This window comes from Hyperolius riggenbachi, chromosome 2 (genome assembly GCF_040937935.1).
Source record: "Hyperolius riggenbachi isolate aHypRig1 chromosome 2, aHypRig1.pri, whole genome shotgun sequence".
Taxonomy (NCBI): Eukaryota; Metazoa; Chordata; class Amphibia; order Anura; family Hyperoliidae; genus Hyperolius; species Hyperolius riggenbachi.
Window position 1 is genome coordinate 552,962,314 of NC_090647.1, and position 5,469 is coordinate 552,967,782.

The 5,469-nt window shown below is 47.7% G+C and overlaps 1 long non-coding RNA gene across 1 annotated transcript; it reads right to left on the reverse strand.

Moving 5' to 3' along the window:
* Positions 1-1,806: 1,806 nt before the first annotated feature.
* LOC137545124 (uncharacterized) lies at positions 1,807-5,240 on the reverse strand. Its single transcript, XR_011025997.1, has 2 exons — positions 5,179-5,240; positions 1,807-2,350 (listed from the first exon to the last, which is right to left on the reverse strand). It is a non-coding gene; the product is annotated as an uncharacterized lncRNA (long non-coding RNA).
* Positions 5,241-5,469: the final 229 nt, after the last annotated feature.

Genomic DNA, 5,469 nt, shown 5'->3' on the forward strand with positions numbered 1-5,469 from the left:
GTACAGTGCTAAGCAAACAAATAACTCGGCTGTGTTCCTTTTCCTCTTTTTCTGCCTTAAAGGGTTAAGAGTCAGGTAGGCAAGTTACAGTTCCTCTCCAATAGACACCTTGTTGGACTCTAGTGTATTCCTCACTGATCAGGAATTACTGCCATAAAACTCTTGTCTGGCAGAGAACAGCTTATGAGAGCAGGGGATAGACAAAGAAAAGGTCAATATTATTTTAGCTTCTTGGACAGTGAAAGACTACATCAGTCATATGATACACAGAAAATATAATTGTGGGATTCTAAAAAAAAAAGTCATTTTTAGGATTAGGAGGATAGATAGAATTGTTTATCTCAGCTGTACATATTTATCTCAAGTTTTCTTTAAATGTGTGTGTGGGTGTGGGGGGTTAAGGTTAGCCATGGGGGGTTAATGTTAATATAGATACCAATAATCGGGAGAAAACATATCCTTAAAGGGAAGGTTCAGGGACTGTTTCAAAAAAATAAAAATCCGCATCCACTTACCTGGGGCTTCCTCCAGCCCGTGGCAGGCAGGAGGTGCCCTCGGCGCCGCTCCGCAGGCTGCCGGTGGTCTCCGGTGGCCGACCCGACCTGGCCAGGCTGGCGGCCAGGTCGGGCTCCTTCCGCGTTCCAAAATGCGCCTCACGGCGGCGCGCTGACGTCATCGGACGTCCTCCGGGCTTTACTGCGCAGGCTCAGTAGTGCCGAGGGCACCTCCTGCCTGCCACGGGCTGGAGGAAGCCCCAGGTAAGTGGATGCGGATTTTTATTTTTTTGAAACAGTCCCTGAACCTTCCCTTTAAAGGTGTTCCACTACACCAATGTGAACCACTTCACAAATTACAAGGATATACAGTATAGCTGCAAAGTGATTTTATTGTCCAGAAACGAAGAGCAAATTGCATCGACTTTTTTCTTCAATGCAAGAGATATGCAAAAAGACACAATCGGTGAAAAAAGTAAGAAAAAGAAAAGAGCAAGTTGATACAGTTTGCTCTTGGTTTCTGGTCAATAAGATCACTTTGCAGCTTTATATCCTTGTATTTATCAAAAGGGCTACGGTTAGCCATGGAGGGTGGGTGGTTTAGATTAGCCGTGGGGTGGTGGTTAAAGTTAGGCATTAGTAGCCGGTGGGTTCAGTGTGAGAAAAGGCTTAGGTTTAGCTACTATAATCTTTCCACTTTAAGGCTGCTTTCACAGTAAGACGTTACAGGCGCACGTTAGAGCAGCCTGTAACGCATGCCAACTCACAGCAATGATTAATCAATGGGCTGTTTACATTGTAACGCAGCACGTACGTTGAAAGTGCTGCATGCTGTGCGTTATGCGCGGCTAAGCCGCGTTATACTGTGCGCACATGCTCAGTAGTGTTGGAGGAGGAGGTCTTCCCTCCTCCTCCTCGGCCAGGCACATGGCTAATTAATATTCACTGCACGGTGCGACGTGCAGGGTTTACTTCCTGGAGCGGCCGCTCTGTGTGGCGATTGGCTGGCGGGACCACGTGATGCCGCATGCGTCCAAGAGTACGCATCACGGCATCACAGACGCCAGAGTGAGCTGCACAACGCGGCTCACTCTGACATCCACATCCAAGAGCACCAGGCGTTGCGTTAGGGGCACGTTATGCGACCATAACGTCCCCTAAAACGCAACGTCTTGGTGTGAAAGTAGCCTAATAGTAGTATATCCATAAACTCACCGATATTCTACTATCGGCTTTTCTGTGCACCAAAACTTCCGGGCACCCTTTTTTGACGTACGCCCAATGATGACACACAGAGAAAAATGTGTGTGTGTGTGTTTTTGTTTTTTTAAACTTCCATCAACCTGATGGGCTTATATAGAAGGAAAACCGCAGAGACAACACAAGATAACCCTCCGCAGGAAGTGCTTGATAAGGTGTTAGAGTCCTGGTGGTGGGAGCTGAACCCAGGTCACCGTGCAGCAAGACAAGCCTGCTAATCAGTTAGTCTTTCCATGGCTGTATGTTTTCATGTGACATGTTGTTCTTTGATGTCCACGAGAGCCGCGTCTTCATACAATGCGATGAACGCGTCACCATGATTCATGCATTACGAGCCCATCCGAGCCAGCCGAGGCTAGGTGACCTTCCATGTCTTGAATTAATGATCTGTATTCTCCCTGACTTAATCTGATCACTCCGTAGCGAGCGGAGCTCCGCCGTCTCCCATTACGAGCCGCGGTAGCGTTAATTCTGCTCCGGCTTCGCCGTGGCCTTAATGGAAGTGATGTCTTCTGCGCCTAATAGCGCCCCGTAATCTAATTGTAGTCCACTATCCGGCTGGTTCCTTTCTAGCGGGATTCCATCAGGCTTGATGTCTGGAGAGCAGGAAGTCATTAGTAGAGTAATGGTAGGAGACCGCTATGCATTCCTGGGGTTGGGTGATGGGACTAAGTTCTCTATAGGTTTTCTTTAAGACATAATTAATTAATTAACTGTGATAATACTAAGAGACTGTTGTGTCAAGTTTCCCTAAAGCATCATACGCACGTTAGACGGAACTCGGCCAAAGGAGCCGTTCTTAGCCGTGTGCCCCTGCTAAACCACCGCTATCCCACGGCTAAACGGGGGTCCCTTCACCCCCAACCCCCTCCGCAAAATCAACGACCAAATTGGTCGTAGATTTTGCTGCTCCTAGAGGCAGGGCTAACGGCTGCAGCCCTGCCTCACAGCGCGTCTATCAGCGGCGTATCACCGCCTCTCCCCCGCCCCTCTCAGTGAAGGAAGACTGAGAGGGGCGGGGGAGAGGCGGAGATACGCGCTGACAGACACGCGTTGGGCAGGGCTGCGGCGGTTAGCCCTGCCTCAATCAGGAAAAGATCCCCGGCTGCACGGAGGGGATTTCAGGGGGTAAGGGACCCTCGTTTAGCCACGGGATAGCAGCGTTTTAGCAGGGGCACACATGCCCCTGCTAACTATGAGCTCTGAAGCGAGATTTATTCTCGCTTCAGAGTCTCTTTAAAGAATAACTGTCGGGCATAAAATGAAAAATCAATTCTTTATTTTTATAAGGTAAACAAGTAATAAGGATGCTAATCAGGCAATCCAAAAGTTAAAATCACTATTACTTTTCTTGTTGATAAATTATCATTCCCCAGTTTACATGACTCTTATTTGGTACACAAAAGAAAAGTTGCAAGGCATGCTGGGCTGTCTTTTTGCTTCCCTACTTCCCCTCAGACTTAACTAATGCAGCCTGATTGGCTGAAGCCTCTTTCCCTCCTGTTTTCCCCTCCCACATCTCTGTTGCTCTCTGATTGGCCAACATTTCTCAGGCTCAAATAATGCACTTTCTATAGTGAAGGGCGGGCAAATCAGGCAGAGGAGACTAAGGGCGGATATTACATCACGACTGGCTTCAAAATAGCCACAGTAAATATGGAAACTGTCTAGAATAGGATTCTCTACTTTTTCTTTATAAAATTCACAGGAATCCTAACGTGGACAGTGCAATACATCTGTTATGTAAGCAGAGCAAGTATTTATCTACTTATATATTTGGTTTTTTTTTACTGAGATAGTATGGCTGACAGCTCCTCTTTAATTAACGGTTAGCCCAGACACGGACATGCAGTGGGTTTGACAGCCTGACAGCCGTTTCGCGTATACAAAGCTTCTTCAGAGGCTAAGAGTACACAGTGAAATATACACACACACATAGTACCACATGGTACAGGCACTCACCTCTAGTAATAGAGGTGGTGACAGCAGAGGACACCGGGAGTCGCGCCATTACTTCCGCACAACCAATTAAGATTTTTCAGCTTGTCCAAACGATGCATTTGACCTATTTCCCAAAATCATTAATTGGGTGCATGGGTTGTGGCTCCAATTTTATTCAATAAAATGGTCATACCAGCTGGTCGATCGGCCTGCAACATTGCCATGGCCACCTGAAAAGTGCACCTGAGATGAAGTGAACAAAAGGCTTTTCACTTACCTCAGGCTTTTTCTAGCCCCCTGTCGTCTGTCAGCTCCCTCGCTGTCCTCTTGTTCCAATCTGCTGTACCATTGTCAGCCCCGGCTCAGTTCATGCAACGTCCCAGCTTCGCGCCTCCCCATCATGCTCAGGTGGCTTGGAGAGCTTTGCGCATGCATAGTTTATTAGACTTGTAGTTGCACTTGCGCTGGATGCAGGTTCAGTTTGTCACCCCAGGCAAGAAGTCCTGTGTCACCCCCCCCCCCCCCCCAAAAAAAAATACACAAACACTAATAAAAAAAGGTGCCATATAAGGAGGCACAGGGAGTTCCTGAGATGCAGACAACCGTCCGATCCTGTCGCATTTCATTGCACACCCGTTTCCTGGCTTAGTGTGTAAATGCAGAGTATAGTGCTGCAGAAGCTGTGCTCTCACCTCTCTACCGGAATCCAGTGCTGTGCTTCCCCCTGTCTGTTGATCACCCGCCCGAGTGTCCAGCATCTCCTACCGCATGTAGCGTTAGTACATGTGACATAAGGAGAGCCAGCACTAGAGGGTGCAGATAACAGACAAGGTGGTCTCACAGGCACAGCGCTGGATTCTGGCAGGGAGGTGAGAGCACAGCTTCTGCTATGCTATGCTCTGCATTACACACATAGCTAAGCTCTTCCTATTCACAGGGTTGGGGGAAGCCTAAGGCACTAAAATGCCAGAAACAGGTCCGGGAAAGAAACTGGTCCGGGATCGGGGGTGTAAATACAAACAACTCGCTCAAAGCAATGCGCAAATCCAGAAATGGATTAAGTTGAAATGGGCCCCTGGGCAAGATAGCATTTTTTTCCCACCGCTACTGGTCACCTGGCTTTTTAGTAAGGTTTGGTGGGAGCTAGCATCCACCAGGACCCTAGACTCTTTCCAGGCTCTAGGTAACTGCCTAGGTTTGCCTTGTGGATGATCAGTTTCTGCACGTAACACCACAAGCACTGCAAATTATGACCTAAGTACAATATGCATAAAAATGGGCCTGAACTAGGGATTTAAAAGTGCCTTACACAATAGTGCTTCCCTAACATGCACTCCTTTCACAGTGTTTTTATTATAGTAGTCTGCAATGATTATGGAGACCTTCAGTCATTATAGGGCTCCCCATTACAGTCCATGTATGGGTAAAGTCCCCCTCTCTGCAGAGAACAGCAAGAAATATACTAGGCATGTATCCTAGTTACCTTCTCCAAGTTCCATTCCCATCAGCCACTGTGCTTCCCCCCTGCATGTTCTCAATGATCTGAGGCCCTGGCCTTGTGTCACATGATACAAGGGTCACATGACCCTCCTGCGGGTGAATGGAGAAGAACAGCAGGAGGCCTGGACTGGAAAGCAAAGCAAGTGCAGAGAATTCAGGGCATCCAGTCAGGTCATTATAATAGTTAGCTGAATAATGCTTCATACCATGAGGCCATAGTCTTGTATCACATGGTACAAGAGTCATATGACCCGCCTGCAGGTGAATGAAGAAG